This window comes from Pollicipes pollicipes, unplaced genomic scaffold, assembly GCF_011947565.3.
Source record: "Pollicipes pollicipes isolate AB1234 unplaced genomic scaffold, Ppol_2.1 Scaffold_3087;HRSCAF=3621_pilon_pilon_pilon, whole genome shotgun sequence".
Classification (NCBI taxonomy): domain Eukaryota; kingdom Metazoa; phylum Arthropoda; class Thecostraca; order Pollicipedomorpha; family Pollicipedidae; genus Pollicipes; species Pollicipes pollicipes.
The window spans coordinates 33,096,951-33,124,881 of NW_023596225.1; the positions used below are offsets into that span (position 1 = coordinate 33,096,951).

At 52.3% G+C, this 27,931-nt stretch overlaps 1 pseudogene; it reads right to left on the reverse strand.

Moving 5' to 3' along the window:
- Window positions 1-586: 586 nt before the first annotated feature.
- LOC119114845 (sodium- and chloride-dependent GABA transporter ine-like) lies at window positions 587-27,744 on the reverse strand (annotated as a pseudogene).
- Window positions 27,745-27,931: the final 187 nt, after the last annotated feature.

A 27,931-nucleotide genomic window follows, 5' to 3' on the forward strand; every position in this document is an offset into this window, starting at 1 on the left:
AGTCATTACATATGTTCACTTTCCTCGCATTTCCACCTTCCGTACTCCCTCATCTCACACTTACGTGGCTGCGTCCGCACGCAAGTTGTCATGCCTTATTATTATGTATGCGCTTTTACTTGCACGTGATAACCCACAGCTAGTTCACCAATCGCTGTGGGCTCGGATATGCGACTACAACAGGCAATGATGCGCTCATTATGCCTCCGTCCCCCGGGTCATCACACCCGTAATAGTTATATGAGCCCGGTTGTTCCGCCTGGACGCTCGGTCAGCGAAATAACTCGAACCCCCCCCCCCTCCCTCCCCCCCAAGAAAGCCCTCCGGGGTCTTAAAGCTCCTGTGTCGGAGATGAAATCCGGTGATATTCTTAGCACACTTCACAGCATAGCTTCGCACGTGCGACCATTTTGACGGACTGCGGTGCAAACTGTCTAGCCTGGTTATCAGCGCGAGCAACCTTTAAACAACAACAGGATTAGCCAACTGTTTGCTCATGCTACGTTATTTCGTACAATGGTAGCAAAATTGCGTTGTTCGCCTCCAACGACCAGTCTATCTCTCTGAGGGAGCCAGAATGCCAACAGACCGGACCAGCTGGTATTTATTCTGCAGGCCATGAAACACAGCTTGCCGCGAGGGTCAGACGTAAAACACCGTGATGAAATAAAATAACATCGGCGTCTTGGCCGAAGGTTGTCAGCTATTTTTCCTACATCAACAGAAAAATCGCGACAAAGAATCGAAGGCTGGTGCGCACTAAGAATGCTCTGTTGGTGGCATATTACGCAGTGCACGAGACAGCAGAGAGCATTCTGGAGTGATGTTCTTCGTCAACACTACACATGCCCGATGAGCATAATAAAACTAAAATTACACATATCGACACTGTTTGCTTCTTGAGCAAGTCACTAGCGATGCTAAGTGCTCATTAAGCAGCCTGGTTGGCACATGTGGGCGTAGCAGGGCAGAAATGAACGACGTTCGGCAGGAAAATGGGTCGATGTTTTCCGACTCACGAGCTCAAATAATGTCCAGACACGACATCACGCGCCTTAAATCCGATTCGACGCTTGGAGCAATGACGTTACCCTGTAGCAGAGACCGCTGAGAACTGTGCTCATGCGCGATCAAAGCGGGCATTACAGTTGCTCACTAAGGCCTTCAGCTGGTGGGACGTCCCACTGGCGCACTTTTCAGCCGAGCGGTGCACCTTGTTGCTCTCTCACTTCTGCGCTCGGGTTGGGTTGCAGTTCAAGGCTAAGGGAACCTGCCAAACCCACCACGCGATATGTTAGCACGTCTCCCTGCGAGCCTCGCCCAGTCGCCGCCAATCGGCGCTGGCCGCGGCCGCAGCAGCGCCGTGTCTGGCCGCCGTGCCCGCCGCCGCCGCGGGGCGGCGCTAGACTCCGTTCGTGCCGTGCTTCAGGCAGGGCGTGTGGACGGTGATCGGCTGCAGCTCGTAGTGGAGCCCACTCGTGTTGAACTCGTCCGGCCCGTCGACGGTCGGCTCGTAGCCGAGCTCCGTGCGCACTCGCCGGTCTGGCTGGATCGACGCCTTCAGCCGCTGGCAACAGAGGCAGCCATTCCAAAAATGATAAGCAGCGGCTACAACACCTGACCGTTGGCCGCTGTTTGGACGCGCGAGTCAACGTACGGATTTCTTGCGTTCCTGGGTTAGCATGACCGCAAATCCGGGTAGCTATTTCAACAATACGGTCGGGAACAACATTTCACGTCAGTGGACTGCATTGAGTGCAGGTACGTGCAAAAATACCGTCACAAGATCACACGCGCGCACCCCTCGACCACTACAGCCAGTACTCTGTCCGAGTGCCTTGAAACTTTCAGGCCAGTGCGCCAGAAACATTCCATTACGCCCCTCTACCTACCGATCCACGGGTGCGGTCGCTGGCCGTCGGCCGCACGGTCACAGTGGCGCCCTCACCTCAAGCAGAGTGTTTCCTGGCGCCCGCCAGAGGGCCAGCACCGCGCACACGGGGATGGGCAGCACGGGCACGGCGCCCAGCACCCAGCCGAACCAGGACGCCCACTCCGGGTACCGGTACACGCCGTAGGTGGCCCGCTCGTGGTCAATCATGCTGAAGACCCAGATGGCCTGGCCGAGAAGGCGGGGAGCGTCACGGAGAGACCGGGCGGCGCCAAGATCTGCGCCAGTTTGCTGGTGCGGCCGCCGCGCCTGAATGTGAACGCTGCTGGGTTCGAAATGTGCGTGTGAACGGAGAGCGAAGTAATGCGATCTAGCAGTATGACTTGCAAATCTGACGACGGAATTAATTCATACGCGTGTGCGTGTACCGTGCGTGCTGCCGTGATAGAGCGATCCTGAGTTCTAAGGAATGTAGAACATTCACTCGTTAAATTCTGGACACTTAAGAATAGGACTGGAGAATGCGTCCCGTACGCTCTGAAAACGGTCAGTGTTCACCATAGCCGCGAGAGGATAGAGAAGTATGGCAATTTTGGCAGCAGTCATACCACCTCTCAGTAAATTAGCACAACTTTGTAATTTGCCATTGAAAACAAGTCCTCAAAGCTTTGCCACGTCAGCTTTGTCAACATTTACCACACATCACCATAGCAATAAGGCGCAAGAAGAATTACGGTAAAACAGGAGGACTTATGGTGCAATGCAGGGCTTATGGCACAACGCTGCTGTGCTGCTTGCACTGTGCCACATCGCACCACTTCACAAAACAACGCAAAATAATGCAATTATACGAAGAGCTTAAAACAAGTTCTAGTTGACAAAACGTAACCGGAACCTCGGTAGTAATACAGGCTCACCGCAAAGGCATCAAAACAGGATCTCGCTTTCAAACAAAACCAACTCCTCCCCGACCACAAGCCGTCACATACCAGAATCAAGAATGGTGCCAGCAGCTTCCAGCAGACGCGAAAGTAGATGGACGGTCGCTTTCCGGTCATGGCCAGGAAGTCCTGACTCAGTCGCTTCGTGCCGTAGAACCAGGCCACGGCGATCACCTCGAAGAAGGCCAGCAGCATCAACGAGATGTTTCCCACGTTGTAGTCCATCAGCTGGAAGAAGTACATGCCGCCCTGGCGGAGGGAACGGCCCATCAAACAGACAGCATGTAACATGATTCCCGATTTTGGTAGACACTCACACTTGTCGACGATGTCCGAAGAAATGTGATTTATTTTCACACTGGTAGCATTGGTAACCTCAACAAGCCTAGTTGGAAAGGACGACCCATGTGTCCAAATGCTCAATGTCGCGTTGCATCCTGTAGTGGCAACCTGTCGCTCTCATCCTTCACCTGTGCGAACCCTTTCATTCTTACCTTTTACTCTCACTTTCGACCTTTGCGACTGCCTTTCTCCTTCACCCCTCGCCCATGAAACTGCCCTTCACCTATATCGCCTACCCTTAACTTTCATTCTTGTGTGACCATCTCCCACCCGCGTTGCTGCCTCTCTCCGTCACGTTTCACCTGTGCAATGACTGCCTGTCAGCAGCTCACCCACATTCACCTCACATCTGGTGACCGCTTGGGGACGCAGGTGCAGACCCGCCTGGCCGCCTCTTACCATCAGCTCCCACCTGCATAATGACTACCTGCCAGCTGCTCTCCCCCCCCCCCCCCCCCACATCCACTCCACATCTGGTGATCACCTGGGGACGTAGGTGAAGACCTGTCCGACCGCCTCTCACCGTCACTTCTCACCTGGGTGACGTGGGGGATGCCCAGGCCGAAAGAGACGATGCAGATTGCCAGAACGAGCAGCTCGTGGCGCTTGAGGTAATGCGTTACCAGCTTCGCGTAGGCGTCTTGCATGGTGGTGATAACCACCTCCAGGGTGGCAAACTGGCGACAGATGGCACGCGGCGCCGCTGTAATAGCCGCCTCGCCAGGGGTTGTACGCAAGGGTTGTACGGGAGTGCCGAATAGGCTGAGACGTGTTGCAACAAAAGGGAGCTTTTTTCTGCCAGCGCCTGCCTCACAGTTCTAGCAAGTTTCAACATCACGCCTAAGCAATCAGAAGGCACCGACAACCAGACAAGCAGCTCTTAACCTGTGGACATGAAGCGCATTAGAACACCGAAACCTGTGCGTGGGTCCGACCGGGATGTATCGGAACAATATCTGGCACTGCCATATCAAGTAAGTTGTCAGCATCCACGCTCTTGATCGTATTTCAGGACAACGTGAATGCTCAGTTGTAGGAGCGCAGCCGATTTTTTCCTTAGGGCGAGGACCGGAGCTTGGTGCACAGGCATCACGCCAATGTCTTGCTTTCTGTTGGAACCCTCTCTGGTGAATCAACGGAAAATCCGGACCTGGGGGGGGGGGGGGGGCGGGCCCCTCCCTCGACTGCGCCCTTGGTCAGTTGCAAAGTGGATCGCTCAGGTGAACATGCACGTTAATCGCCCGCCGAACCTGCACAGCGCCGATTTTGGCCTATCGACAAATCGCTCCAACACCATGTTTACCTTTCTTTATGGCTAGTGCGACGCCTTGTACGGCGTTGGCGAGCGATTTAATACAAACATGAGATGTATCTATGGACATCACGTAGATGACGCCGAAGCCTAAGCCAATTAAGTCAGGTACGTTTGGGAACCAATGCCGACGGGTTCGAGCAATGTGTTGGAGAGAAGAATTCTTTTCGTGAGAATTTGACATAAAAAGGTCCAATGTAGCCTTTGCGTGCTAGTTTCAAACCTATTAACGTTGCTTGAAAACTGTCCGGCTGTGGCCCTAGCCATGCCTGTAATTTTAGTCGACGACATCAACGACTTTGTAGAGATCTACCGTTTCGGCGGTCGTATCAAAGTACTGTGAGAAACGCAAGCACGTCGGATGAATATTGGTTTCAATGAACCAAGCTGCACGTCCGAGCCGTTTGCGTGACCCAGCCTCTCCCTTTGTGGCCCAACCTGCTGTTTTTACATCGCCGCGTACTCTTTTCCAGATCAGTATCGGCGAAAGTGACGGCGGCCTTCCGTAGCCCACAACTGCCGCATATACGGGTCGTACGGTTTTGAGGTTAATGGTGTGCGGACGGCACGTTTGCCCACAACATTCAACTGGTTTCATGTCTACCTGTTTCGGTTTTCGAGATCCGACTGGAAAACGCCCCAAACCGGGCTGTTACATGGTTTTTATTCGAAAGCACGTGACTAACTGCGCGTAGCGGATCTCTGTTTTGCGATTACGGTTGTTCGCTCTCTCCTTCGTCAAACTGTGCAGGTCTCGTCTCACTGCGACGCCCGGACGTTGAGGTCTACGTTAAGTTGCGACCTACGTTGTGCCTCGTTTTTGCGATTAGCGCATTTACGTGCGCCATGTCAACCGCAAACGTAGCGTTAGTTTTGCCGCAAATTACAGTGCTGAAAGAAAAAGAAAAATAGGGAAACATATTGGAATACAACAAAGGAAAAAAGGAATACATGTATGGGAAAACACCCTTATGAAACAGTTTTTATTTTTAAAGATCTAATCCGAGCCTGGATGGATTTCTGGCATGAGAGCTCACGCTAAGCAGTGCTTGTTGTGCAAGCCCTGACACCTACCACCGATTGTGCAATTCCAGGTCAATCGCAGAATTTGGTGACGGAAGTCTAACATGCCGCAATGCTCGACACCGTCTATCTTGCCTTCTGACTCCACCTGACTTTTACCACGACCACTGCCACCGGCCCCAGCCCATACCTGTCAAGGTCAAATAGCGAGCACCTGAAGCGAATCGAACCCACCCCGCCACGGGTGCGTGGATCGGAAAGCAAACACTTTAACCGACTCAGCTTGCATGTAACACCTTAGCACATTTACTGCACAAGTTTCACAGAAATGGACTACACTGTACGAAACTGCGTTTATCTGAAAATGTGTTATGTCATATTCGTGTCATTTCTGAACACTATACTAGACTACCAACACGGTCGGACGGGTTGAGCCCTAGCTTGAGAACTACTTCAGAGTACCAGCGAGACCGGCTGGTCTGCGGCCTCGCTCGTAACAACATCGCCTGAGTGGCACACGTACGTGTTAGGGCTATCAAACATTTCAATAAGCGGGATTCCGTCCAATCTAATCGCCCAGTTTTTAAGCTGATGTAACCGACTATCCACAGCTTCCACGAATTCAGGCCCCATCCGGTTTAGCCTGAGGAAAAACCTTCACAATCCGCATATCGCACAAGCTCAGCATGTTTCATTATTTCTTGACAAGAATAGAAAAGGAGAACTTGAATAGCCATCACACTCCTAATTGACTTGGGGTTCTTCAAGTTGCCCTCGTCCATTTCGGCTGGCCGATTTAAATGCACTCCAAAACCTATCCGTGCTTTTAAAAGTTTTCCAATCTAGCCAAATTCATCCTCTGAACGACTCCTCGATACATATAATTATCCAATACGTGAAGCGCTTTGGCATGGCAGCCGCGAAGTGCAGATAGAAGTCCCATCTTGTTAACGCTCCCGCGTCGTTTTTGAAGCGCCCAACTGGTGTCTACACACCACTCGAGATGATACCGGAGCTGATTCGACGACAGCAGCCACTCAAGGTGACACTGATTGGATGCTACAAGCACGCCCAGCCGGCTTCCACGAACGGGCGCAGGTGCACCGCCGCCCGTCCACGTGACCGACACACGTGACCAACGCGCCCCGATCCACCCGTGCCGCCAGATGGCCGCTCGCTGCCCAGCACCAGCGTGTGTGTGGGGGGGGGGGGGAGGGAAGGGGGCGTATCTCACGGCTGGCCGCTGTCGCTGTGTTGTGCCTTGTCAGCAAGTTGCGCTATGTGTGCCACTCGATCAGGGTACATAAAGCCGGCCGCTTCAAACACAAACGCGCGCCATCCGAATGCTACCAGCTGCTCTGCCGTCTCGGCCGGCATACATTCGTAGCATGCTGACGTGTCACGCGCTGGGAAGGCGTGCTTGTGATCACGGTACACATTGCGACGTACCTGGCTGTCCAGTCCCAGGCAGAGCAGCATGAGGAAGAACAGAACAGCCCACAGCTGTGGCACGGGCATGCCGGCTAGGGCCTTGGGGTACACCACGTACACCAGGCCCGGCCCTGAAACAGATGCGCTGATGTCAGGAGCTCACCTCCCGCCTCCAACACCACGGAAATAATGCTTAAAACAGCCCATGGCGGGGTGAAACGTGATAATCAAATCGGAGACAATTTTCCGTTGTCAACGACCGTTTCGTTTGGGCTTACATGCGTAAAAAAATGCATTAAAAAGGAATTAAGATGACGTCGCGATAATTATACACGTCATATTCGTTGAGGAAGTTGAAATTTTGATGAATTTGTGGTCACGGATCTTGCTCACAGAGTCAAAAATCCAATAGTTGCCATGCCTTACACTGCACAAGCACTGTGCCATCATATAATTATTGAATTAAACATTACATCGTATACACGCAGGTGTACAATCTGCACTCAAAATGAAAAAGGTCAATATGCCATTTCTTGGACATGAAGCTACTTTTATTGGTCGACACAGCTCAAAGAACTGCATGCTGAGATGTAAAACCAAAAACTGGGAAATATTTGCGCTCAGAATAGGCCCAATTTTCTTTTCTAAGCATATCAACACGTTTAATTTGCCAAAATATAACAATGTTTTTACGAGCAATTAATCTAGCAGCGCGTAGGCTTTTTTCCATTCGAAAAACAGTATTGCACATATATGAGGTCACAAATAATGTTCCAGCAATAAATATTACTTGCGAATCAATCTTTTTATCGTATGACGCGACTTTTAAACGTTAATAGTTTGCAGTTCAATTCAGCCCACCTGTGGCAAAATGATCAACTGCATGGCCTTAACGGGGTCTCACAATGTACATTTCAAAATATCATGCGGCAAAGATAGCCCATCGCATAACGATGGCTATTTATTAATTGGATGCGATTGGAAATCTGAAGCTGTTGATGCTTTCGAGGTGAAACAGCATTCAGGCCCAGCGCCAGCGAACACGTACCGTCTATCACCACCTTGTCGATGGGCCGCTTAAGCTCCATGGAGATGTTGCCCAGGGTGGCGAAGACGATGATGCCGGCAAACACGCTGGTAATCACGTTCACGGAGCAGATAATGATGGTGTCCATGAGGATGTTGCGGTTCTCGAACTTGTTGTAGCTGGCGAAGGTGATCATTGAGCCGAACCCGATACCCACTGAATTGAAGTTCTGCGCAGCCGCGTTCACCCACACCTGCGGTGAGCGAATGGCAGAGGACGTTGGAGGTTGAAGACGGTGGATGCTGGCGCCAAACCCGTCAACGAGAGCAGGTTGGCGTTCGGCATGGTCCTTATTACTTTTGGTAAGATAGCATGCTGTAGCTTGTCAAACTAGACGGCTGGGTCTCGACGAACACGCGGTGTGAACAACAAATCACATCGATACTTTCTCACGTAAAACATTCTCGCGACCCTACCGGAATACAGCCATTGCAAGTCGTCTCAACAGTGCGTCCAAATAGCCCTGAATCTGTCTCTTCTTTCATAAAAAGCCCGCAGATCGACTCACGATATTCCCGTTCCCATTCATTTGCGTCATGCGACACCCACGTCACGTCACCTGAGTGCCTGCTGGCACCCAGCCATTCGATTCGTCCAACATTCCCTTTCCTCGCGAGACCCGCCGCGTCGGTGTCTCTCAGCAGCCAAACCCCGCCATTCGACAGAGTTTGGTCCCGAGAACGGCCCAGATCGCGGCTTCGCCACAGCACCGCACCCGCAGAGCCCAGGCTCTGAGACGGCGTCATCCGTGTCAGGACACGGCTGCATTCGCTGGTTAAGGCAGACCGGCCGCACTACCATCCAGCTTGCTACCCTTCTCTTCCATCCGTTAGCCCCAGAATGGTCTGAGCAGGTTCCAGCAGCTCTCAGCCCACGAGACCAAAAGCCATCCGCAGGCATCCCCAACCGATGGAAGACCGCGGCCCGGAGGCGCCGCCACTGATTGGTCCACCGGGCTGACCGTTGCGTCCTTGAGCAGCTCCCACTGCGGATCGAACAGGTAGCGGATGCCGGTCGAGGCGCCGTCCAGCGTCAGCGCGCGCCACAGGAAGGCCGCCAGCAGCAGGTAGGGAGCGATCACAGTGAAGTACACCACCTGTGAACAGGAGAGAGTGCGGAGGGATGAAGAACAGATAGTTGTGAAGACAATAGTGGCAGATTCAATGTTTAAAAGGCGTCCTATTGGTGAGGCCCAACGTTCGCAGGTCTCAACGTACGCGAGGCTCGCTATGGCGAAAGGCTGTGTTGATCGCATCCAACACTTATATGGTATCCCATGCAACGTTTACGCGATAGGGCTACCCGGTTATGAGGACATATGACCTGAGACACACGGTATCTGTATAGCGGCGGGACACCTAGACAAGGGAGACATTTCATTATCAGAGGAGAGTCGTGATCCAGATGGATCAACCCTCCCGCAACTCACCCACTGACCTATAACACACATTTATATATATATATATATATATCACATATTTATATAACACACACACTCATTTCAGCAACAAACAACGAGATAAAGACCTACCACTCGTCAACAAGAAAATGATCACAGGAAAATTGAGTGTCATCAAAGCCTTTGATGTGTACCAATTAGCGCATAATGTCCAGCAAAATAAGCATCCATGGTCCCGACGCTCGCGGCCAGTGTCAAACACATTTCGCAAAGTACCATAAAAATACAGGAATGAAGCATAACGAAATGGCAGCGAATGCTCGCAACAACCTTCACCGCAACACCCGCTGCCCCTTCCGTATCACACAGAAGCGCGGCAGCATCACCGACGGCCACGCGGAGAGAACCGACAGCACGGCTGGGGTCCACAGCCTGACCTTGCCCGAGGACCTGATGGACTTCCAGATGGAGAAGTAGACGAGCACCCAGGCCAGCAACAGCGTGAGCAGCAGCGGGATGCGCACGGAGCCCACTTGCTCTACCCCGCCCGTGATGTTTAACACACGGTGGCTGAAACGATGGGCGTCCGGTCAGCTGTCGCGCACTTCATGACAGTGTGAACTTGTTTCCTTTTCCAGTCAAGAAAGGCGTGATGGGAGATTCCTGGACCAGAACTGACGTTTGTTATGATGGCGAGGTATACACAATATTGTTCGGCATGTTAAAGTATCAAATGTATAGAAATGGCACACGCAAACTTAGCCCGTAAAATCGCAGTTTTCCACATTAACAACAACGGGGAAGCCCAGAACGGCGGGCTTTGGAAGGAACGGTGGGCTTTGGAACGGAAGCCCGGACGGTGGGCTACGTTTGCTTTTCAGGTCCTTAACCTTCCAGTCATGAGAATGAAAGGTTGTGGACCCAACACCACTTAACCATGGGCAAGGCCGTCGACACATGTGAGAACGGCCACATACCATCAACGTCAGTCAGCGGGACACGACTGACAGAACAGGCGGCTAGCAGCAGCGTCGCATTCACCTGGTGTACTTGTCAGTTTTCCGCCAGATTCCAAAGAGAAGTTTACACGCGGGTTGCGCGCGTTGAGTGACCAGCCTCTCATCTACGCGGCCGTTGGTGGGAGGATACAGGGAGGAACTGGCAGCTATCGGCTAACGTCGTGGATGGTGTTAAGAGAGATCACCTCAACGGAATGGATCGTCGAGACTGTGACTACCGTCGTGCTTCAGTTCTTTAGAGTTCAGCCCTCGGTCATTGGCTGACACAGAGGAATGATATAGAATAGATGTGTCTGACTCATGGGCGCGGGCTGAAACCGTGACACATGCGCTGCCAGCGAGGGAAAAAGACATACTAGGTTTATCACTGAATCTGGTGATGTGAAAAGCATTCAGACTGCTTCACATCACATTTGCGGATATCCAAATAGCAGCTCCGTGTTCCTCGACGAGATTCTCCAGCCTCGTCACTCCCTTAACTGACATTCGCGTGCGAAAACATCCGCTTGCACTTGCAAATACATACGTTTATCTCACATCAAGTAAGCCTAATGAAATGTTAAGAGCATTGCTAACTGGAATCTGAATGTGATCTTTGTGCATAATCCGCCTATCAACAGCCGCTAGGGGCTTCGTCAGCGTTTGACGCCTGGGGGAAGCCCGATAGTCGGGGGTGGGGGGGGGGGGGGGGGGTGAGGGCTGGAACTAGAAGGGGAGCTGTACCGTTGCTCTTGGAGGCAATCTAATGATTTGATCACGCATGCTAGAAACAAAAGAGAATCATCGCTAAGACCACGGGGCGATGTAGGGTCCCAAAGAGAGGAAATAGCCTCTTGTCTCTCCATTTGAGAGGCCCCACCAGAACAGCCCTATCGCATTCTCAGTTGCAAATCACATCATGGCAGCCGGTATCAGACCGAGCATTTGGCCTTCCTTCGTTCTCCACAACCTCCTCAGGCATTCGCGGTAAAACTGGCGGCCTTTAAGAGAAATAAAAACGCCGCTGCTCGATCGCTCGTAATCCCATAACCAGTTGGAGCCAGCGACCGATGCGAATGCATAGTTCCATGCTGCTGTCGCCCGCCGAGGGCGCCCGGGCCGCGCTTCGTTCGGCAACAAGCTTGGCGGGCCGGTGCTGAGTGCGGTCAGTTCAAGGTCACCCGGCCACGGGTCAGCGGGGCCCCGGCAACGATAAACAGCTGTCTCCGTGCTGTACCGTGAGGTCTGGCGGTTTTCTGCCCGGCGGCCCGGGATTTCACGCGTCGCGCGGAGGTGTGCGCGCTGCGTGGAGTGCGGCAGTGCTGCGGAGCTGAGACACGACAGTGCTCCAAACAGGGGCGGGTCTGCGTTAAGGTGCACAGGCCATCCAACAGAGCGACAAGCGTTCATATGCGGGAGTATGGGCTTGCGTGACCGTGGCCACTTCTATGGTTACTGTTAGATGTAATTAAAGATCTTTACCGGCAGGACAGAACATTTGCCTTGAACGGTACCTAAAACCGCATGGGTGTTACACGGCATGGGGGTCACCGAGTGCCCCAAGGAACATCTAGTATGCCCCAACAATGCCAACATGCCACGATTTCCCAGAACTGGCGACTGGCCCCTGAGCGACGGCGTCAAGCGTTCCGATAAAATGTGAGGTGGTTGCTGAAGATTGTGAGATAAGCGGCTGACAGCAACGGCAAAGACAAACGAATGTTCAGTGTCCGCGGGCGCCAATGTTCGCTATTTGGATGCACTGCTAAACGCCCCAGCGTGCTGGCTGGAGTCGCATGAACAAATATGGGTGGTGCATCAACACACGCCTCGTAACTGTCCACAGTAAATATTGCAGACCACACCGGTTTTAAGATCGACACGATAGGCATCTGATAACGGCAACCGAGTAATTTGGCGTGTTGACACTCCATAGCTATCGGCCGACGCCACCCGTAATGTATCGATATTGCAAAGCCCAGCACTAGCTGCCGCTACCTCACTTTTCTCGGAACCGAAGTATTTCACTTCCTGTACAAGAGCCACACAAAGGCATTGACTGAACCGACTTGCGTGACGGAGTTTTTCACTCGACTGTTCTGCACATTTACTTCGGTTACCTTATATAGTTAGTGCACTTGCACTGAACGCGATTTAGCAGCGGCCTGTCGCCGACCTACTGTCTTGATCGGACTGCCTTCCGAGCGAGCTGGACTAGTGATGATGACGGAACGCTTAGGCGCGTCGACGGCATGCTGAATAGAGCGGAAGATTATGGATGATGACGGGTCAGCTCAGGCACGTCGACGGCGTGCTGAATAGAGCGGAGGATTAGGACTCACGTGATTTGAATAAGTTCGAATTTGACGAGCTTCGAATCCTAGGATCCCAGGATCCAAACCGTAAAAACTAGGATTTGTATCATAATAACCACGCGGAGTTCTGAAAGCCTGGTCTAAATACGCACTTAAACGTATGAAATGTTTTCCGGGTTTACCTTTCGTTCAGATGTATTCAATGAACATGCACGCGTCGGTTCTGCATTGGGACTGAATCATCCGTGCTCCCTTGTATTGCATTGAATTGGTTCGAGTTTTCAATACAAGTACTTGACTTTATTCGAATCTATTTGGTCCCCAATCCGAACCCATACTCAAATTCCACCTCCCCTAGGATTCTAAATATAAAAAACGTTCGGAATCCTCGGCTTGAATGACGGTCTGATGTCCGTGAAGATGCTGCCTGAACTCACTTGAAGTATTCCTCTGCCGGGGTGGTGGCGTTGGCCGAGAGGGTGTCGTTCATGCCGTACTGAGTCCTCGCACGTCGGCCGATTCCAGCTATTGTTACAATACTTCCAGGGGATCTCGCTACTGAAGGACGAGAACAGGTAGTACAGCGCCCAGGCGATCACCACGTTGTAGTAGGTGCAGAACATGAAGGAGATGACGACTGGAGCCAGGCCGGCACCTGCGGCATGAGGCAGAGGTCAGCATCAAAGTTTCAGCAGAGGGTAACGATGACTACTAGCAGTGACGACTAGCGAAGACGACCGACCATTATAAGTGGTAACGGTCAGTGGCGTATTCAGGGAGAGGGTCTCCATGGGCGTCAAAGGCGACCCCATCGGACAAAAAAGCGTCGATAAAGGCCTCTTCACATGTGTTGCCACGATATGGCGTGGGTAATGTCTCATCCACGTGAAATAAGACTGAGGGCTACGCTGGGATTTTAAAAGACACCTCCAATGCACGAAAACGACCCCGCGATTGTGAAAAAAGACCCGGGACAACAGCGTCCCCCCCCCCCCCCCCCCAGCACACGCACTTCTGAAGACACAATTTAAGGAAATTCCTTTTGCAAGCCAACCGAAGGACACCATTATTTTTAACGACCTAAGTCTACTCCTCCCCAGTGTTGTGAAATCCTGGATTCGGGGCTGATTAACGAGATACCCATAACGATGATATGAAAAGAAGCAAATCGATCAATCATGTATTCTTGTAACCTCCACAATTTGGTTCTTCTAGCTGCGCGTCAAGTTTTACAGGAGCACGCGCACACATGCACACCTGCAAATGCCCACACACATACATGAGTCATGACAACAAAACACTAAAGCGCATGATGCGCTGTCACCCGTCAATGTGTTGGAGCGGTCACCAAGCTCGCCGGGTGCACGTTCCCGGCCCCGCCGATTCCCATGTCGTCGGGGGGGGGGGGGGGGACCTGTTTCATGTGGAAGCGGTCCGGAAGGCGAGGCTGAGGCCGGCTATTTCGTGCGCGTCCTCGGCAGCTCAAAGGCTATCGGCGGCTCCATGCGTGACACGGGCTGACACCGTATCGCGGTACAGCGCACGCTCTTTCAGAGACATCGGTGAGCGAGACGTTGGTAGGATTCTATGCATTGCCGCCAGGCCACGTTAAATTAAAAGCTGGTCAAATTTGTGCCACTTTAACCTGGCTAAGGTGAGAGAACATAATCGAAGCGGTGAGCGGTGAATGCCCCTCACGATACGCGTGCAGTGATTGCTTACTTTTTGAACGCGGAGCCGCGGAGCATAGCAGCAGCTTCCCCCACACAGTCGGGCAATATTTTAAGTGGGGAAAGACCAGAGCCTTGATTAGCCGCTTTTTAACATCCTCCGTCATCTTATTTGAAATGCCGTGGATGCATACATGACAGCGCTTGACCTACTGCTGGCGCAGGTGACTACATGCGTTCACAACACCAAACATTTTGACAGGCTGGATAACAACGGAAGATCCGAATTCATTGGGAAACGCACCACCTGAGCATTACTGACGCGATAAAAGGATAAAATAAGCTGTTTTGTCGAATGATGTGCACGAGGATAAAATGTTTTTTGTCGAATTTAGGTTTATACACTGTTGCGCGAACCAGGAGTCATTTACCGCCAAGGCTTCCTCGATGTCATCTTTAGAGCGAATTGAAGCGCTCGGGTGGCACGTATACATAAACTGCACATTGTCTACACACATGACGAGCGCTCGGGTGGCACGTATACATAAACTGCACATTGTCTACACACATGACGAGCGCTCGGGTGGCACGTATACATAAACTGCACATTGTCTACACACATGACGAGCGCTCGGGTGGCACGTATACATAAACTGCACATTGTCTACACACATGACGAGCGCTCGGGTGGCACGTATACATAAACTGCACATTGTCTACACACATGACGAGCGCTCGGGTGGCACGTATACATAAACTGCACATTGTCTACACACATGACGAGCGCTCGGGTGGCACGTATGCATAAACTGCACATTGTCTACACACATGACGAGCTTGTAGTCGGTGACGTATGATAGAAAAAGATGTCAAAAGCGGCCTTTCCTAAGTCAAACAAAAAAAAGAAGAATTGAGCTCAGCCATACGACATACTTTAGACACCATGCTTGCAGAGCACGCTGTTTCATGGCAACACTGTTTTAAAAATGCCTTATGCCTATGCCTAAAATGCCTAAAATGCCTAAAATGCCTAAAATGCCTAAATGCCTAAAAATGCCAGCTGTTTTAAGCGCAATAGCGGACAAATTTTGTGCAGAATGGGCTTTTGTCATCAGTAGGTAACTTCCATTCGTGACATCCTCGAAGCACTGACAATGGTTTCCTGAACTGGCAGTGTTGATGCAATACCCGTCAAAAACAGCACTGACTCGTGCACATTGGTCGTGATTGCACCGGCACAAGCTTCCGCGCTTTTTTTAGCCATCAAAAAGAACGCCGCCGGTAGGGAGTCAATACAAAATATCTAGCTCGGGGCAGCCTGTTCTGGCGGGCAGCCCGGTGGCCGCCTGTTCATTTTTTCGCAAAGCGGGTCAGTCTTGATTCGTGTTCATGTTTGGACACTGAGTAGATGGGGCTACACCGAGAAGATGGCTTGAACCAGGGCAGGCAAATTGCATGGGCAGTTGACTTACATCACCGCCATCCGTTTAAGTTGGAATTAAACTGAACTGGCCCGGCGATCTAGCCGGTCTTATTTATGTCAGCTATGTTATCAGCTGCGTAATGTAATCAGCCACCAATCACCATTACTGTCGACAAGCTTAAGAATGCTCCTGAGACACGACACGTTGAATTATGACCTATTTAATCATGGCTATGGGGCATTTATGAATCATGAGGGTTGTCTCTGCATGTCCAAGACACGTGATTCAGGGTTCGCAGAACTCAGTATGCCACAAGTCGGAGAGAAACCTGTTTGGGATTTAAATCAAGCATAAAATTACGTTAACATCAACGCGGAAGTATACAAATTGGGCGGGCACATAAGGGCAACACCAACTCCTTACTTCGTCCAAACTTTGATTTTGGACACGGCCGGGCGGACCTTGGTATGCTGAGTTCAAATATAATGGTACCGTGTTTAATCGCTTTGCATTCCGCCTTCCATGGGCTGGAAAGGGGTCTTGAGGTCAGCACTCAACACTGGTCATCGGGGATGCCAAAATATGAAGGCAAGAACCATACAGTAAACACTCCCCTACCTCGGAGGTATATGAAACTTGTGCCCTTGGCGTCCTTGCCTAACATATCACGTTAATTGCTGATCGGTCTGAGAAGCATCACTAGAAAATCTGCCTGACGCCGAATCGATTATTGGACGGAACATCCGCTCCACAGTGACTTTCCGAAATGAGATTAGACTGGCCAATGGCAGACGGGTATCTGCCGCTCGTTTTCAAGACTCATTTAGCATAAAAGGCCATTGTTGTAAATGTCATTGCCGTTAAGTATATCATTCATCATTCCTCTCCTTCGCATTACTTTAAGATGTGATTTCAGCCCTCATATCTGCCTTTTACGTTTTTGGAAGCGTCGTACTCTCCCATACTTTCAGGCATCCAAGAGCGTCTTCATCTGTGACCACCTTTACTGACGCGCTGTTTGGGTACATTCACACAGCGGCTCTCCGCCTTTCGGATCGAGCGGATCTAAGGTGTTTAGTATGCGTCGGGCCGGATCGGAAATGGCAACAGAAGACGACACGGGCCCCTGCACTTCAGAAAGGTAGCTAATGAAAAGTTATTTGACAGGACCGTCTCCTAGCAGTCACGCGTAACACGACATTTGAGGATAAATGAACGGGAGATTTTGGCGTTCCGTTTATGAAAACCGTTCATTTTCCACAAAAAACGGGTGTTTGCTCCATGTTAGGAGTAAGACGTCACCGGAAAAGTTGGCTCTGCTTGGGTCTCTCTTCGGTCAGTTTCTGCCTACGCCACAGGTAACGGAGCAACGGCTAACCGCTGAGACGATGACGACAACAATAAGCATGCCAACAGTGGTGTTATTCGAGCTATTATGTTTCATCCACGGGCGTTGGTTCGGTATTCGGGATTTGGGACGCCTCGACCACAAGGTCAAATAGCGTCCATATCGCCAGCCGTAGCGCGCCGAGGCGCCGACCACGTGCCGTTCGTGCCGCGGCGCCGTTTGTAGCGCGCTTGCTTTACTAGCATGGCTGGTGATGGTCACCGAAGCAAGGCGGGAGTCGGGCTGCCTCGGGTCACCAACACGAAACAAACAACCTTGAAGACCACGACGATGGTCGAAATTGCATGCGGTGGTGACCAATCGAAAGAGGTGAATCATTCTGGCAGATCGGTTGGGGATGTTTCTGCGTTTGACGTCCCACGTGGGTTCTGTCCATTACCCTGGGTCCGCCCATGGTTAGGTATTCCCGGAGGCACTTTCAAAGTTGCGACGAGGGACGCCATACACGCTAACAGTGAAACCCTGGGATGGCGCCCAAAATTTGTTGTGATTGCCAGGCAAGCACATGCATCCGCGAAAGGTCTTCACGAAGGGCTGACAGGTGTCGAATGGGTGAGACGTGCGCCTGTACAAAGCAACAAAGTAAGTAACGGGCTCTACCTTCAGCAGGCAGCAAGGAACTCCAGACATGCCCTAAGAGCATACCAAGGAGCAGAGTGAACCGATGGCGCCCAAAGCGCGCACTCTGAACCACTAACACACAATGGGCCGCACTAAATTAAGGAGGAGACCAAGCCAGCCACCAGTCGCTGCTCCCTCTCTGGTGCACTGTCCGACGCTCACCGACCTTTAAGCAGGGGACAGAGCCGGCCCATGGCCCCCACCGGGCCCTGTCTGGTGAACTGTCCGATAGTGAGCTCCATCAGCATCAGCGGCACGCTGCACAGGAACATCATGATCAGGTACGGGATTAAAAACGCCCCTGAAACGGAGGCAGGTCACAGTCAGCGGCGCGCGACACAAGCGAGCTGCAGCGGCTGTTCGCTGCGTGCGAAAGACGATGGGAACAGTCGACGGACCTGCGGACCACGACGGGACGCAGCGACCTCTGTGGAAGGTCGTCAGGTTCTGGACATATGTCCCCTCTGCAGGACGAAAGGCTTTTTTAGTTGGAGGCAGGTATGTAGTTTCCTATTCAGTTGGGGCGGGGTGCAGCTACTCCCGTCCCCCTTTCCCCACTTTGGACTCCGGCCCCGACTTTGTGAAGAAAGGGGTCAAGATTCAAGGAGAAGCCCGTTTTGACCATATTTTGTTTTACGTTTTGTCATTTTACGCTGTTCACTGTTTAACTGTTCCTCGCCCAAACTCATTTCACGAAACTAAACGTCTCTGTTTTGAGGAGAAAGTGATCAGAAGTGATGATGTGACTAACAGCAGCGAAGTACGCCAGTTCACTCCTCATCCTCCACGCCAGTTCATTCCGCATCCTTCACGCCAGCTCACTCCGCATCCTTCACGCCAGTTCACTCCGCATCATTCACGCCAGTTCACTCCGCATCCTTCACGCCAGTTCACTCCGCATCCTCCACGCCAGTTCACTCCGCATCCTTCACGCCAGCTCACTCCGCATCATTCACGCCAGTTCATTCCGCATCCTTCACGCCAGTTCACTCCGCACCATTCACGCCAGTTCACTCCGCATCCTTCACGCCAGCTCACTCCGCATCATTCACGCCAGCTCACTCCGTATCCTCCACGCCAGTTCACTCCGCACCCTTCACGCCAGCTCACTCCGCATCATTCACGCCAGTTCACTCCGCATCACTCACGCCAGCTCACTCCGCATCCTTCACGCCAGTTCACTCCGCATCATTCACGCCAGTTCACTCCGCATCATTCACGCCAGTTCACTCCGCATCATTCACGCCAGTTCACTCCGCATCCTTCACGCCAGTTCACTCCGTATCCTCCACGCCAGCTCACTCCGCATCATTCACGCCAGCTCACTCCGCATCCTTCACGCCAGTTCACTCCGCATCCTTCACGCCAGTTCACTCCGCATCCTTCACGCCAGTTCACTCCGCATCCTTCACGTGATGCCCTAATAATGTTGCAGCGAATAAAAGACACGTGCACTCGAGATTACTGCTCTTATCCCACAGATGCCTGAATTATTACCCCACGGATAAAAGTTTTAATCGGCTTGTGTCCAAACACGAGCTGCAAATATTCCATTCCTTCAGTGCAGAAAAGCGAGTGAGTAGCCAATCAAAAACAGGTTAAAAACTCTTTCGTGCTTCCTTCCCAGAATGGTATGCAAGCTTATACATCTATTTAAGCTGCAGATCAGTCAGAGCGCTATTAGAGCTACACCACTGTTCACGAAATCCGCTATCCTGGCAACTATAAGTGTCAGAACGCAGGCTGATGGAAGAAAATACTGATGGAAGAAATTATTATTATATATAAATTAATACTGATGGAAGAAAATGGGTAATTAACCAAGGCTACAGCTTACGACAAATGCGCTAAATGAAGCGATGTGTGCTGGAAGGTTGGAGATGGACAGAAAGGCACCAATAACTATGCACAAGGCACGCATTGGCATTACTTTACTTTTTGTAACGTTATTTCGGGTGGATGGAGCCATTTCCAGAAAAAAGTGTTGTTGCTATTTGACTTTTACGACGTCAATCTTCCTGTTCCTGGAACTAAGCAAGTTTTATGAGAAGCCCATTAAGTCCCCTCTAAAACTTCCTTTTAAATCTACATCATTAGCCTTCATTCATATTTTGACTGAACGTTGGAAAGGGATTGCTGACGATGCTCTGCTCACATGAACATCCAAAATACATCATGAAGTTTCTCTCTCAGTCCCAGCAAACCAATGCTGATGTTACAACGAGGCCCCCTTCGTCCCCCTTTCACAAGACGACTCTGCAACTGTCAGCCAAGTCACCACAGTGGTCCCGAACCCGAGTTGGTTCGGTGCGTGACCACGGCATCTCGGGTACCCACCTCCACCGGACTTGTAGCAGAGGTACGGGAACCGCCACAGGTTGCCGAGACCGACCGCGTAGCCGAGGCAGGCCAGCACGAACTCCACCTTGTTCGTCCACGTCGTCCTCTTGTGCGTGGTGCGGTGCGTGGGCACCACGGAGTACGTCGAACTGAAGTCGCTGTCACTGGAACGGGCACACAACGGTCGGAGTCGCACGCACGGAGGCTGTCGTCCACGGTGTATGGGTGCGTGGTGTATGATGTCGACATATTATGCAGGCAACATGCTGCTGTTTGTCCGATCGCATCCTAAATAGCGGGTAATATTCTACCACTGTTGTCTGAGCAGCTTTCACATGTGGCGTGTTTATTTAACTGCCATGCTTATCAAGTCTTGCTACCATTTGCGGACCCAAAGCACGGGCCAGCTTTCGGAAATGGAATAACTGTAGGCTGTGCTGTAAGTAGCTTTAATGCCTTTCATCTATTGTGGTGACGGAACACAACACATTTTTAATACTGCAGAAATGGTCATATGTTACATATGACAAAATCATGAACTAAATGAAATCATAAGCGGTTGTTATTCAACTGCCAAAAAAGCTGTCAGGGGAGCAACGTCAACATTTATGCACCATTTGCAAGCGAGAAGACTTACGCTGAATGACGTACACCCATGTACAACTGACAAAAGGATAAAAGGACACATCCAGAGAGCAAGTGGATACAGGTCTCTCCGGTCGCCGAACCACTGCAGAAACCAAGTGCCCACTACCTTATATATATATATATATATATATATATATATATATATATATATATATATATATATGAATGATGCATCGATGAGCGGCAGACAGCAGTAGATTGTTGATCTTCATAACGCCACTGCAAGCGATCTGAGGTGACCTCAAAGAACACCGCAGCCTTCAGCCTCGCTTCCGGCAGCAGTGTTCGTCTACGTCACCCCATCGGGGAACAGTGACGTCACCTGAGTTCAACAATCTACCGCTGGTGCCCGCTGATTGATGCATCAATCAAACAATCATACGTCCACTATAAACATTGTTTCTAGAATCGGCCAGTCTTCGTAACACTGGGGATGACTTACATTTACTAGTTCGGCTGAATTATGGATCGTCCGAATGAAACATGAACGCCTCTCATGAAAGAAGACCTATAACATCCCTTGTGCGGTTGGTATCCATGCAATGGCGACGTTGCTTAGCAACAGCCATACTGAGCGTTCAGTGCTATGCTGCAATTTGGGGCGACGGCAAAAACGGTTCCATCATTTATCTGTTCACGTGTCTCACATTGCGAAATGTCAGAGCAAAAGAACAAATATACACGGTGTCATTTTGGGGATATCCACTCCCGCCATATATCATATACCCGCTGGAAGCAGTTCACTGCGCCCCAGCAGCTGCATGTGTCTTGTCAAAGAGGGTGGCTGGATTATGTTAGATCCGAGTGTATACGATATCAATTACGGAGCTTCGGGAAGGGTTCGGTCTCCGCTGGCCACGACACCGCTGTCGGGCCCACCGTGACATCGCGTGTATAATGGCTGCCACATGTTCATCAGGATCGCCAGAGGTGTAGGCAGTACCGGGGCCCGCGGGGTCGGGCACTCCGGTAATCTGGCAATGGTTTTGGGGTTAAGAAACGGGCATTGTATATCTGTGTTCTAAACTAATACAGCAGCACCGACGCGAATTGAGCCCCAGCACCACGCACGACACGGTGCCGCCCTTGCTAATCTGGCCACCTTCGACCTACCCCACGCAGCTAGCTGAGTCTCGGCGCGGCAGCTGGCGGGGCAGGCGGCAGGAGACATTCGCCGCACCCGATTAATTCCAGACACGACTGCGTGACAATGCATAGATCTGGGCGCGCGCGTCACGCTCTATACACCGGCAGGTGGCCGCCCGCAACGACACTCTACCACGGATACGTTGGGCATGCGTCGGATCAGGTGGAATTTTCCATCTTTTTCAGAGCTGGCAGCCCGCACGTTTTGATTCCAGCAGTGAAGCTAGCCCAGTCTTTTCACTGCAGGTATGTTCGCAGCGACCCGAATGATAAATAGAATACGCCGTAAACGTAATTCATGACGCCAGCCCGAAAGGTGCTGCGCATTTTGCTGTTGGCAGTGACCCGTACGACAAGGGTTTTTACGACGTGACATTACGTAGAATGTTTGCCGGACGCGCATAATGTTTTCGTTACTGCATCGAAGCTTTATGTACATGGCGCATCAGGCTCATTAAAACACAAGTCAGTTTGCGAGTCCACAACTGATGGCAGGTGCAAGAAAGGAGAAGCGTACGCTAAAAAGCGACCAAATCTGTAGTTCCCATATCTAAGGCACTTGCGAAGCTCATTCAAACAAAAATGTCGCTTCACATGAGCAGCTATTCTCAAGAGTGTAACGAAGTACAAAGAAAGCAAAATAGCGTGCTACGCTGTAAACACATCCGGCAAAGACTCTACTTCACGTCCCGTAGCATATAATATCATTGGTGCGCTGCCAGTGCACCCTGGAAGAAACAGCACGCTCATCGATGCCGGCCAGCGCCGGTCCCCTGCTGAAGTGCCCATTCGATCTCGGTGCTGGGCCTGAACCGTCTGCGGTCCGCTGCGGTATCTCTGAGAACACGACACGGGAGCGGGCGCCGCCGGATGTAGCGAGGTTTCGGCTGTCGGCGCCGGACCCGATAGCCGGCTGTCTGTGGCGCCGTCTCCGCGGGATCCGCGCCCGGCCCAGCTCTGTCTGAGCTCAGGATCGCGGTCGCTGACGCGCGCCCCTCTGAGCGTCACAGCAGCTCTGTCCGGGGTCTCTGTGACCCCGTCACTGTCATTGAGTGGGCCGGCCAGGCAGGCTACGCCTGCCTGCCAGGCCCACGCCCCACCCAGCGTAGCTCTATAAAGTTCAGAGGAAAGGTCCGTGGTCGGTGCCCCCCCCCCCCCCCCCCCCCCACGAGACGTGGATTTTTCCTGGCATCTGGCACACTTCCCTCTCAGAATCAGCGTCCGGAGCTCTTCAACTGTACAGAACACCAAATCCGTGTTCCACAGACCATCGCTGCTAAGCCTGCCGCCCTCAGACTGTCGGCTCTGGCTGGGCCCGGCTCGGCCAGCGGTCCAGACCGGTCGCTGTCGCCAGCTCGGCGCCAGGCAGCACCCGGTGTTGATGTCATTTGTCAGCTGACACCAGCCAGCCTCTTGGTGTGCGCTGTTTACTAGCTGAGCCGTGACGTCTGTCCTGTCCGCCAGACGGAGGAGGTGGGCGGCCAGCACAAACAGCCGCATAAGTCCGGTCCACGACGGCACTGCAATACTCTAGCAGGCGCCGGTCCGAGCTGCGGCGCCGCGCGACGGCAACCAGCGGCAGGCGCCGGCCGGTTTGTAAACCAAACTGCTGCCAGAGCCATTGCACGCGCGGCCTGTTCGTTGATGGTACTGATCATGATCTGGTGAACCAAAACGCCACGCTTCTGTTCGATGTCACCGCGTCCACAGAGAGGCGACATTCGCGGCGACGCGAGTCCGCATGCTTGACGACGGCACCGCGTGGCCAGGGCAGCGACAGCCTGAGTCGGCCGGTCCGGTCCGGTCCCGGCCGAGGTGGCACCCGCGGCTGGCGGGGTACTGACGAGGGGGGGGGGGGGACCGTCCGTCGACGCCGGAAGAGGGAGGGGGCGGAGTGGAGAGCTCGGTCAACGCCCGGGCGGCGAGGAGGTCCGCGTGGCACGCCGCTTCTGCACCCGCAAGCCGAAGCGTAGCCGGATGCGGGGGCACTGGCGGATTTCATCGCGCGGGCAGATCTTGACCAGTAGCGCAGCACGTGGAGTCACGGGCAGCTGCTGTGTCCGTCGTCAGTGGATGATTCGCTCAGTATCGGCGGGGATAGTCGGAGGGCGGCGGTGCCGACCGATGTATTCCAAAATGTCGTATCAAACAAGCGAAAGAAGAGGGTGCCGAATTAATCGGCAAAACAACTGCATTTAGTGCTTGCTGGCCCGTTGGTCTTGCCGACAGATGCGGAGCATCTCATAAGAAAGCCGAACCGGGCGAGTGGCATAAGAACAGCTGAGCGCTAGACAAAGTTCGAAGTCAGAATACTTATCTTGCGTTAATCATATCTGTCCGCACGTGTGTTAGCTTCCCGTGTCAACGTGGTGGGTGGTCTGAACCAAGGATAACGGGCAACAAAAAACAAAACAAAAAAACTCCAACTTTGAAACTGCTTGAGCGAGAAATCTATCCCCCGAGTTGTGTCACAATCCATGTGACGTCTACCTACATATTTGAAAACATGCTATTCTTCTGCAACAGCCAGTGTCACTCATTAATGCGCACACAAAAACCATTGAAAAAACGCACCATTATGACAAAGCCGCACAGCATGTGCTCGCATAAACGAGGGGCCTGTAAGTGTCTCTCGCATTTGTCACAGTTTGTGCGCGGTCCAACGCGCACGCCTTTGTTCCCGGGCTAACCGGCGGTACAAACACCGTGACACAGCTATCAGATCTAGGTTCAGTTTACGTCTGACAAGCCTGAGCTCGGTCAAGCTTTCGGCCACTTTAATCTGCACTCAGATCGGTGACAGGACTTGATTTAGTGTGGTCCCTCCCACATTTGCCCCGCCTGTCACGCGTTAACAAGCTTATCACTTTCCCACGTGGACTATTTCGTGGTCGTGCGTGATGGTCTTTGGAGCCGCAGAGATCATCAATAGGCGACGTTGTCACGCAACACAAATGTCGCGGAGGCGGGCAATGACGCTGTCCATGTCGCGCGGGTAATGATGGGGCCGACCGAGATAAATTACCCTACACTGGGATGCCTGCGTGCAAACTTAACCGGCCGGAAGTGAGTCACGCCTGAGAGGAATCGGAAAAGATTCTGAAAGATGACAACATGACGAAACCCACAAGACTCCCAGCTATCCGTAATATTGCCGAGAGCCAAGTCCTTAGTTCAGTATGACGTGCTGACAATTCAACGTAAAAGCGTAGCGTAGCACAACAATGATTCGCCTGTTCCCATAAGAGAAGCCGCACCTTTGTGTACCTCCGACCCTGGATGACTTCAGCACCAGTGACTCCACACATGGGCCGTGTGATGGTACCTGTGTGTAATGTGATGCTATCACTCAGCTTAAGCTCACGATGCTTCAAAATAGCTCGGTAAAACCCGTCCGTCATGCGGTTTGTAGGAGCCCAACGTGCCCCAAACAGCGTTGCAGGGAGTTTGCAGATAAACATGTGTTCGGAGCCCCCCCCCCCCAAAGGTCCTGGAATCTCACCCCAGGATCCAAGAAGCATGAAACCTGATGGGATTCTGGATTCACCCTTGGAATCGCGGAAATATGGAACCTGATGGGATTATGAACTCACCCTTGGGATCCAGACGAAATTACAACCATGACGAATGGGCTTTACAAATGTTTATGGATAGAAAGACAGTATATTCATACAGAAATACTGCGGACTGGTGCCATTGCCAGTGCCAGTGCCAGTGCCAGTGCCAGAACTCCGCCAGAGGACTGGATCCCGGACCCTTCTTTACCGAACAAGGAGACTGCAAGACAGCCAGTACGACGTCACCAACCATTTTGGCGTGGCACACCCAGGCCACTTCACCGCTCAGTGCCAACAGTCGCATTTGCAAGGCGGGTACGAGAACGACTCGGGTCCAGCCCATGCCTGAGTCACGCCAATAGAGGCGAAACGAACACACTTGTCCTTCGAGCTGGCCAGCCACTGACCGGGTGCTGACCTGAACGCCAGACCTCGAGGGGACACGATGGGGTCGTCCTCTCTAGTCCCACCGGCTGACCGTTCTGTTAGCCATGGTGGAAGTGGAGGCAGCGCTTGTGGATGGGCATTGACGGATCCAACCTTTTCGTGGTCATGTGTTAAAGGGAGTGTTCCACTCTATGAGTTCATAACTAAAAACGGAATTTTGAATATATTTTGGTGCAGTTCACAGCTCTGCCTTCCATAAGACCCAAACCCCTCTAGTTGCTGAGCTACCCGTCCGCGAATACTTTGGGGAGAGTATTTTAAGGTCACCTTGGCATTCATGACTTCATAATAACGTCACTCAAATCCAGTCATTCCATACGCCACGCGGTGATGAACGCAAAAAAAATGTAATGGTCGAGTCGTTCATATCTGGCGTTCATGAGCAAGATTTCCAAATACAACGGCCGTCAATTGGCTCATAATCAGTGTTGTGCAACGTACGATGACGTAATCACACAATGACGCATCGAGGATCATATTTACTAAACAGGGAAATTGTGCCGTCTGGAGCAGGCTGTTCTGCTTAAAAGTATACTGAAAGTTACAAGCGGGCTTGTTTCATCAAATCTGATGCTCACTTGAAAATCTTCAAATATGAAATATTACCTCTAAGGTAGGCGTAAATAACCCGTGACTAGGTCACGTCAATACATTTTGTTTTTGTTTACAGAGTCACCTTGTAAGTCGAACGAATGACACCAGCGCGCACACATCGTTTAGAAGCATACATGGCAAGGAGCCATGCTCGTCATCCGGAATGGATGCCGTGATACTTTTGCTGCCGGTGTAATGCTCCCATTATTCCTAGAATCCGCAGTAGAGATATCGCGTGATTTTTTTTCGAGGTTGTCAGGTCCCTCACCGTGAGACAATTGAAAAAAGGAAACCGGTCTCAGAATGACGTCCAGACAAGTGGATTCGCAGGGGTGGCATGCGGTAGCGCCTGCGGAGCCGGACCTAGTTTTAGGTGGACCGATGTGCACGAAGCGTGGAAGTGGGTGTGGAAGGCAGCCCATGTCAGCCGCTCTTGGTCAGCCATGGCCTCCATCGCATCAGAATGATGTCAGCGGCCTGGTGGGGAGGGCACGGCATTGACATCTGGAAAATCCCAGCCGTTGGTGATATGCGTCACTTTATCAGCAGAGAGCATGAAAACTGTCCGCGACTTCTGGCAGTGGTGCGCCATGGTTCACGTTACAGAAATCCCGTAATAAGGGAGCGGTCATCAGGCATGATCAAGTCGGTATCCTGCCGAGACCCGCTCTGGTTACTGTATCTGGCTTACTTGCTGGCTCTGCAGCCTGTATTCGTCGCGACATACCGGCTCTGTAATCGCAAATAAATGCCCCGGGTTTTCCACAGCTCGTCATCGAAATAAAACACCCTGCTTGACTGCACGCTGGCAGGCGTAATGACCACGTCAGTCAGCATCTCGCTCTACCAACGGATGTCGCCTGACCCCTCCCCCCCCCGCATTCCCTAATAGACCGACTCGAACCGACCATGGCCGACGTCTTCCGCCGCGGTCAAAGGCGCCGCGTCACCTGCACTGCCACGGCGCGCGGCCGGTCACGTGACCCCTCGGTCGGCGGGCGGCGCTCATTGTTTACCTTGAATACTTACGGACGGTGTGGAGGTCGGGCACCTCCCAGTCCAGCATGCGCCGCACGGTCAGGCTCCGGCCGTCCGAGTGTCCGTACGAGATGGTGTGCGCGTTGTTGTAGCCTGGCGCCGTGAGGGCGCGGTACAGTGGGCTGCCAAGGCCCGGCTGGAGGGTGCTCGTGGCGCCCAGCCGGCCCAGCCGCGCCGCCAGCAGCGGCCCGCTGCCACCCGGCTGCACAGTCATCGCGTGGCCGGCGCCCAGCGCTGGCTGGGACGGCCCCTGCACGGCCAGCAGCGGCCCGCTGCCGCCCGGCTGCACAGTCATCGCA